The 9450-nt window shown below is 47.5% G+C and overlaps 1 long non-coding RNA gene across 1 annotated transcript; it reads right to left on the reverse strand.

The window, feature by feature from the left end:
• Positions 1-581: 581 nt before the first annotated feature.
• LOC136511492 (uncharacterized) lies at positions 582-5368 on the reverse strand. Its single transcript, XR_010772735.1, has 3 exons — positions 5252-5368; positions 4796-4917; positions 582-679 (listed from the first exon to the last, which is right to left on the reverse strand). It is a non-coding gene; the product is annotated as an uncharacterized lncRNA (long non-coding RNA).
• Positions 5369-9450: the final 4082 nt, after the last annotated feature.

A 9450-nucleotide genomic window follows, 5' to 3' on the forward strand; every position in this document is an offset into this window, starting at 1 on the left:
AAGGGAGACTTACCCAAAACTCTGCCTTCACCCGCGCCGCCTTGTTGGGGTACTCCGCATCGGAGGCGACGACGTAGTGGTCAAACGAGTAGGCCGGCTCCGTCTTCGATGCGTACGTGACAATGCCGGGGAAGTGCTGCCTGCACAGAAGACCCAGGATGCCGTTGACTAGCCGTGCGCTACCACCCGACACAACCACCCAGTTCCTGCACGAGTAATTAAGAAAAATTATTAGTTTTTTTCATCATATCATATGAAGTAGTGGTGATAACATATACAGTTACTTACTTTTGTCCTTCGGGGCGAATCAGTGGGCATTGGTGACGAAGCGGAACCTGTGGGAGACTCGCGGGACCTCGCAAGTAGACACTCGAAGAGGAGTTGGAGGAAGCAGAACCCGTGCCTGCCGCCTCCCCCTCCTCCTCCTCCTCCTCCTCCTCCTCCTCCGTCTGCCGAACCAACTCCTCGTCTGACTCGTCCACGGGCGCCACCTCCTCCTGCGGCTGGCGGTCCTCCTCACGTGGCGTGGGAGGAGACGGCCCCCTCCTGCGGCTAGCGGTCCTCCTCCTCCTGTTCGATCCCTCTGCTGCCCCCTCCGCCCCCTCCTGCGACCGGCGTTGTCTTTGGTAAATCGAGTTCACAGACCTATGACGGTCGCCCGCCATCTTTGTTCAATCACCTGCAATAAAAAAGAAAAACAAGACATAATTAGAAATAGGTGCAAAAATAAACAAAACATAATTACAAAAAATATAGTATTACATGTATTAGAAATATATGCAAAAATGAACAAAACATAATTACAAAAAATATAGTATTACATGTATTAGAAATAATCTTCATGATTGAAATTAGATGGATCATAGGTCTCGTCATCACTATCAACATTGTCCAACTCATCAACACTATCCGAAGGAGGAATGTTGTCTTCATTGTCATTGCCGAAATGTAATCGCTCAAGCATTTGTATATCCTTCAGATTTCGCACCTCGTCTCCAGCGTCCTCGTCATCATCCCTTTCATTATCTACTTCCATTCCTATCTCTTCGGTTAAGTCTATGTCAAACCTCCCTTGTAGCCCCTCTTCTTGATAGAACTCTCCATCATATGTGTTTGGGTTGAAGTTATAATCTTCATCGTTTGGGACAGGTAGTTTACCGTGTGGCGATACATTGTGCACAATAGACCAACCCTTAAGATGCTCGGCGTCTTTGCACGCGTATGACGTATAATAAACCTGGACGGCCTGTTGAGCCACAATGTAGACATCTTTTCCTAGATAGACGGAATCCTGTCGAATCTCGACTAGCCCGAGCTTAGGGCTCCGTCTCGTTACACCAGGATGAAACCAGTGGCATTTGAATATGACTGGAGTAAGAGGTTTGGAACCATAAAATGATATTTCGTAGATTTCTTCAATTCTTCCATAATAGTCGAGTCCATCAGTGCCGGGCGTAACAACTCCGCTGTTTGTGGTTTGTCGATTGGGCCGACTCTGCTCATAGCTTGCTGTGTGAAAACGATATCCATTCACGTCATAACCGGTAAATGACTTGACCCTAACGGCACAGCCATTTGCAACCTGTCTTAACTCATCACTTATAGGCGCATCAGTTTGGGCTTTCTGTTTGAACCAACAAATGAAATCGGGGCTCCCTAGTCCCGCACCCCGTGAAAGAAGGGTATCATTTTCTTGCGGTGTAGGTTGCCTTGATCCATGCCAGGATTGATGAAGAAATTCCCTGTACCAACGAGAAACAAGGGGGTTGGACGATGAAACAAGGACATACAGCGAAATGAAACAAGTTCGTTTAGAACTTACCGAATGAACGGTTGCACCTCGACAAGGTTGGTCAACACATACAGCATGATACTGCGCCACTCTTCATTTTTCAATTGCTTAATGGTCGATGCACTTGCGCTTCCAAGTTGCCCTTGGAAAAGGCTGAGGTTCGATTCATTTTCTCCAGCATTGTAACGAGGGGGTGGATTATGAACGTTAGGAAGTTTCTCAGTGTAGTATTTCTCTGTGAAGTTCGACACCTCCTCTAGAATGTATGCCTCTGCAATGGAAGCCTCAATTCTGGCTTTATTTCTACATTTTTTACGAAGAGTCTTCAGACATCTCTCGATTGGATAGCACCAACGGTTCTGCACGGGCCCCCCCATCCGTGCCTCATACGGGAGGTGCACAATCAAATGCTGCATCGACAAGAAGCAGGCGGGTGGAAAGATCTTCTCTAACTTATAGAGCAACACGGGTGCCGCTTTTTCCAAGTCATCAATGACGGTCCGAGAGAGCTCCTTGGCACAAAGCTGGCGGAATAAGTAGCTCAACTCTGCCAGCACTTGCCAGACATGCTCCGGGACATAGCCTCGAACCATCGCCGGAAGAAGCCGCTCAATCCATATGTGGTAGTCATGACTCTTCATCCCGTTGACTCGCAGAGTGCCTAAGTTAACTCCCCTCTTTAGATTCGCTGCATACCCATCAGGGAACATTAGCTTCTTGATCCATTCAAGTACTTCCCTCCTTTGGTCCTTTTTCAAGACAAAATCAGCCTTAGGCCTTCTCCAAGTCTTGCCACGACTAGGAGGTTGCATCTCTTGATTTGGTCTATCGCACAACGTTGCCAGGTCTACTCTAGCCTTTGGGTTGTCCTTAGACTTTTCAGTGTCCATGAGTGTTGCCCAAAGTGCCTCGGCGACATTCTTTTCAGTGTGCATTACATCAATGTTATGTGGTAGAAGAAGGTCATCGAAATAGGGGAGCCTCATCATGCCCGAGATATGAGTCCACATATGCTGCTCACCATATCCCACAAAACCACCTTCTTCATTGGGCACGAGAGCACCTATCTGAGCATGAACCTCGGCACCATTCATCATCCGCGGTGCAGGGTTTGTCACTTTGACGCCTTTCGTAAAGTTCTTGATGTCTTGTCTGAATGGATGGTCAAGAGGTAGGAATTGACGATGTCTATCAAACGACGAATACTTGCCACCCTTCTGCAACCAAATAAACCTCACACCTTCCTTGCATATTGGGCATGGGAACTTCCCGTGAACACACCAGGCGCAGAATATCCCATACGCCAGGAAGTCATGCAGGGAGTAGTGGTACCAAACGTGCATTTTGAAGGTTGTCTTTGTAGCTCGATCGTATGTCCATACCCCTTCGTCCCAAGCACGGACCAATTCATCAAATACGGGCTCCATGAACACACCCATATTACTCCCTGGGTGTCCAGGAATTATCAACGACAAGAATACGTTATGTCGTTGAAAGGAGACACCGGGGGGAAGATTAAGGGGGATAACAAAGACGGGCCAACATGTGTATGGGGCAGCCATCATTCCATAAGGATTGAACCCATCTGTTGCCAACGCGACACGTACATTACGAGCCTCATCTGCTTTGTCACGATGTTTGTCATTAAAGCGGATCCAAGCTTCACCATCGGATGGATGTACCATCTTGTCAGGATTGTACCGTTTGCCATTTTTGTGCCATGTCATCTGTTTCGTGGATTCCTCGGTCATGTATAGCCGTTGAATCCTCGGTAGGAACGGAAGGTACCGTAGGATTTTCATGGGGATCGTAAGTTGCCTCTTCTGGCCATCATCAGAGTCTACCTCCAGGTACCTGGAGGATTTACACTTTGGACAGAACTTTGCATGCTCGTGTTCTTTCCTAAATAGGAGACACCCTTTCGGACAAGCATGTATCTGCTCATACGGCATCTTAAGTGCTCGAAGGAGTTTCTGTGACTCGTACATGCTCTTCGGCAGAATGTGGCCCTCCGGAAGCAAGGTGCCAATCACGGCCAACATCTTATCGAAGCCAGGTCGACTTAAGTTTAACTCGGACTTCAACCCCATTAAGCGTCCAATGGCATCCAGTTGAGACACCGTTGACCGATCGTGAAGGGGTTTCTGTGCCGAGTCCATCATATCGTAGAATGCCTGTGTGGCTGCTTCCATCTCCTCCTTCTCACGTCCCTCATCGAACTGTCCTTGGTGAAAGTCATCTAACATGTCTGCTACCCCGGCATCAGCATCAAAAGCCTCCACCCGTGGTCTCACCACCTCCTCTCTCATACGATGGGCTTCACCATGGTGGACCCACCGGGTGTAGTCCGGCGTAAATCCATTCTTCACAAGATGTTTACCCATTTCCACCTTGTTTACCCTTCTCCTGTTTCCACATTTGCTGCAGGGACACAAAACTAGGCAATGTCCTTTAGCAGCGTTGCCAAATGCACTGTTCAAGAAAGCATCGGTCTTGTTCATCCATTCCGTGGTGTAATCACTCTGACTTCTCCAGCCCGTGTACATCCACTGACGGTCATCCATCCTCTAACATATGTATCGGCGAGTAATGTAACCATTAATTGCATGTACATGGTGTTCCTACTGTCTAATAGGTGAGGATAGGTCCTAATCCCACCCGCAGATGTGTAGATGAGGTTAGTTTCCATGCTCTACTCCTATCCGAGACAGAATTTCGGCAGCACCTCCCCGCTGTTCTCCAGATACACGTCCTACCAAAGAAGAGTGTGTATCCGGAGAACAACAGGGAGGTGATGCCGAAAGTCTGTCTCGGACTAGAGCAGAACATGGAAACTAACCCATCTACGCATCCGCGGGCTGTCCAAAAAGCGTGGACAATCCGAAATAGATACGGTCATAGATATGCAAAGATCTGCATACCTCCAACCGTATCTCTTTCGAACGGGAGACGCCTAACTGGGTTACGCGATCTACGATAATGATATAAAAAGAGGGGTTATACCTAGGGTGGCGATGGAGTCAGGCTAGCGGGGCCGTGGCGGGTCGGTGCAGTGGCGAGACGACGCGGTGCAGGCAGACCGACACGGTGGCGAGAACTCCGACTCAACTCTGACGGGCTCTTCTCTACAAAAATGGAACAAAATACTGTTATTTACAAAAAAAATCGGCAGAACCTCCCCTGCACGGTGAGGTTTCCAAAACCTGCAAAAAACAACGGCACGATGGCCGACAAGCACATATGGCTCAACAGAAGCCATGTAGTTTGGATATCAATCCATGTAGAAGAATATATCCAAGTAGTACCTCTACTTGTACTACTACTACCACTACTTCTACTACTACTACTACCACTAATTCTACTACTAATACTACCACTAGTTGTACTAATACTGCCACTAGTACAACTAATACTACTACAACTACCACTACCTCCACAATAATAAGTGAGAAGGCATACCTGACGGGCGACGGGGTAGGGGCGGGCGGCGTCGGGATCGGGCGGAGTCAGGGATGGGGTCGAGCACGGATGGCGTCGGGGCGGGTGGTCCACGGGGCGCGGCCGGGGGCAGGGCAAGGCCGGAAAAAAGGCGCGGCCGGGGCGCAGGGCCGGCCGGGGTCAGGGCGGCGCGGCTGGGGAAGGGCCGGCCGGGGCAACGGCGCGGCCGGCGGCAGGGCGCGAAGGCAGCGGGGGGCGCTGGAAGAGGGCAGGGAGGAAGGCCGAGGGCACGGCGCGAGTCGCGGGAAGGGAGCGTGGCAGCGAGGGCAAGGCGCCTTGCGGCCGGGCTCGGGCGTGCGGGAGACAGAGGGACGGCGAACGCGGGCGGAAAGAGGAACAGGGGAAAAAGCCGGGCGGGGGGGAGAGGAGGGGCGGGCGCGCGGGGAGCGGCGGGGGGGGGAGGGGGGAGGCCGCGGGGAAGAGGAGCCGTGCTCGGGACGCGCGAGGAGGCGCGCGGGCGGGGGCGGCAGCAAGGCGTACGGGCGGCGCGGGGCCGCGCGGGCGGCCGGTGGCGGCGCGGGCGAGCGGGGCGGGCTGGCGTTGGCGCGGTTTGCCTGGCAGTGACTGCCCGGCCGGTCAAAAACCGGGTGTCCGCGGCTTTGCCGAGTGCCGGATCAGGGAGGCACTCGGCAAAGATTTTTTTTTTGTTTTTAATTTCTTTGCCGAGTGCCCCAGATCTGGCACTCGGCAAAGATTTTTTTTTATTTTTTTTAAATTCTTTGCCGAGCGTCTCAGATCTGGCGCTCGGCAAAGAAAAATTTTTTATTTTTAAAATACTTTGCCGAGTGCTCCCTGGACGGCACTCGGCAAAGATTTAAAATTTTTTTTTAATTATTTATTTGCCGAGTGCTCCTGTGTACGCACTCGGCAAAGAGGAAAATTTAAAAAAAAATTAAAACATTCTTTGCCGAGTGCCTGAGGGCTGGCACTCGGCAAAGACACCCTTTGCCGAGTGCCATGCCCCGGCACTCGGCAAAGTTTTTTTGTTTTTTTTGTTTTTGGCCTCCAACTTTTTTGTGCAGCCTTTTTAAAGCACCAGGAACTCCTAGTAACAATTTGAAGATTTTTTTGTGGCTTTTTGTTATATTTAGTTACTTTATTTCGTTTACTTGAATTTTTCTGGAAATTAGAAATTTGAACTGCACGTGGTACGAATAATGGAGTTTAATGATTCGAAAATTGATAGTCATGTTAGTGTGTGTTATGAGAGGCCGTATCCAGGAACAGACCCGAAATTTCGGATATCTCGTTCACGAAACATGTCCGCGAAATTGCGTGTGAAGTGTTTATAAATTCTACAAAATGCAAACGAAGTCCAAAAATCATGAAACTTGTTGAGATGTCGTGATATCATATGTGGAGGCTATGATAAAAATTTCAGAAGATTTCGTGCACGTTGTCACGTACGATGCTTACAAACCAGGACATCTCCAGATATCACATGTGGAGATGTCCTGGTTTGTAAGCATCGTACGTGACAACGTGCACGAAATCTTCTGAAATTTTTATCATAGCCTCCACATATGATATCACGACATCTCAACAAGTTTCATGATTTTTGGACTTCGTTTGCATTTTGTAGAATTTATAAACACTTCACACGCAATTTCGCGGACATGTTTCGTGAACGAGATATCCGAAATTTCGGGTCTGTTCCTGGATACGGCCTCTCATAACACACACTAACATGACTATCAATTTTCGAATCATTAAACTCCATTATTCGTACCACGTGCAGTTCAAATTTCTAATTTCCAGAAAAATTCAAGTAAACGAAATAAAGTAACTAAATATAACAAAAAGCCACAAAAAAATCTTCAAATTGTAACTAGGAGTTCCTGGTGCTTTAAAAAGTCTGCACAAAAAAATTGGAGGCTAAAAACAAAAAAAACAAAAAAACTTTGCCGAGTGCCGGGGCATGGCACTCGGCAAAGGGTGTCTTTGCCGAGTGCTAGCCCTCAGGCACTCGGCAAAGAATGTTTTAATTTTTTTTTAAATTTTCCTCTTTGCCGAGTGCATACACAGGAGCACTCGGCAAAGAAATAATTAAAAAAAAATTTTAAATCTTTGCCGAGTGCCGTCCAGGGAGCACTCGGCAAAGTATTTTAAAAATAAAAATTTTTTCTTTGCCGAGCGCCAGATCTGAGACGCTCGGCAAAGAATTTTAAAAAAATAAAAAAAAATCTTTGCCGAGCGCCAGATCTGGGGCACTCGGCAAAGAAATTAAAAAAAAATCTTTGCCGAGTGCCTAACCGCAGGCGCTCGGCAAAGAAGGACGTGGCACGGCGCCGTTTCACGGGCAGCCTATGCCGAGTGTATAGATTTTGCCGAGAGTTTGGCGCTCGGCAAAGAAGTCCTTTGCCGAGTGCCTGTGTTTGCCGAGTGCCCGGCGCTCGGCAAAGAAATCTTTGCCGAGTGTAATTCTTTGCCGAGTGCAGCACTCGGCAAAAAAGATCTTTGCCGAGTGTCCGATTTTTGACACTCGGCAAAGAAATTTACACTCGGCAAAGTCTCTGTTTCCAGTAGTGCACATGGAAGATGATCGAGCAGCAATAATTAATGGTTTTAATTCTATATATAAAATTATAGCTCAATCCAGATTTGTATATAGGAGGAGGATATTTACAGTCAATGGTGTATATCACCAATCAAGATCGCTAGCTGCGCACGTTCTCAAAGTCAAGTCACACAAGCTAGCTACGAGGCTTGTGGGGGCTTCGGTGATCTTCAGAAGGACGTTTAAGGTGTATAGGTTGTAGTTTCTAGGGGTGTGCGTATGTGGTGGTGTGAGTGTGTTTCGTTGAGTACAGATACTACAACTTGTACACTAGGAATCCAGGCTAAAAAAAAAAAGTCACACAAGCTAGCTCCAGCCTCCAGGAGCTTGCTTACGTTTTGCTACTGCCCGGCCATGTCACAGGCTCACCGACTCACAACGGTGCTTGTCAACCATTTGACTTAAGAGGCAACACGAATCTAGATCGATAATTAGGCTTTGTTTCACATAGCTTAAAATTATCAAGAAGTGTTTTTTTTTCAAGATTCTCGCATCAAACGGATTGTTAAAGGATTAAACAAGAAAAAAAAGGTTATATAGTTTGCATTTATGCAAAAAAAATTTGGCATGCGGTACACATATATAGTTTAGGGTTAAGACTACCTTTGGATGTTATTGACCTTTTTCATAGACGGTACAAACGAGGACGTGGAATAAGCAATTCTTTGTTGTTATGAAGTGCAATCATTTGCTGGTCAACATGGCTTACAAGAAACAAAGTTGTTTTTTAACAAATGTCAATCTAAAACTCTTTTTATCTTGTTCAGAGAAACACACTAGTTAGAACATTGGACGTAACTACAACTATGTGATGACAACAAAGATCATATTCACCAAGGAGCCAGAGAAGTAGTGACTATGCATTTCTTTGCTTTCTTTGGATGGCCAAATAATATGCTAGGATTGAGTTTTGAATTCGATATGTTTTATGTTAGTTTAATTTTATGTAATAAGTGGCCTGATTCCTTAGTTAAGGGATGAAGCCGGATTCAGTTCCTTTATCTATGAAAAAATACAGCTTGACATTTGCTTCATCTCCAGCTGATAGCTTCCATTGCGTAAGTGAGCTAGTTGTGGCGCAGGTGGTTGGGTGGTGACAATAGATGACAGTGGCGGCACCAGATGACTTCGGCACGACGGCTGGTGGATAAGGCGCGGTGAGGAGCAGGAGAGAGGCTAGGGACGGCAGTTGTCTGCGGCACGGTGAGGGGCAGGGAGGGGTGCCTAGGCAGCTAACCGCCTAATCTAATGTCCTTCTAAGAATACTTATCTTCCATTAGACACTAAGTACCCAAGAGGGTGCACTAAATTGTGCTGTTCCGTCGAGCACGCCCCAAGGGAGAACTCGAAAACCCACTGCGGCACGGTGAGGGGCAGGGAGGGGTGCCTAGGCAGCTAACCGCCTAATCTAATGTCCTTCTAAGAATACTTATCTTCCATTAGACACTAAGTACCCAAGAGGGTGCACTAAATCGTGCTGTTCCGTCGAGCATGCCCCAAGGGAGAACTCGAAAACCCACATTTTTTCATCAGGATCATAAATGAGAGAATAAAGCTTACAACATTCTTAAGTCATTTCTTACATCACTTTATTACAGTAATA

The sequence above is a fragment of the Miscanthus floridulus genome, chromosome 16 (genome assembly GCF_019320115.1).
Source record: "Miscanthus floridulus cultivar M001 chromosome 16, ASM1932011v1, whole genome shotgun sequence".
NCBI classification, from domain to species: Eukaryota; Viridiplantae; Streptophyta; class Magnoliopsida; order Poales; family Poaceae; genus Miscanthus; species Miscanthus floridulus.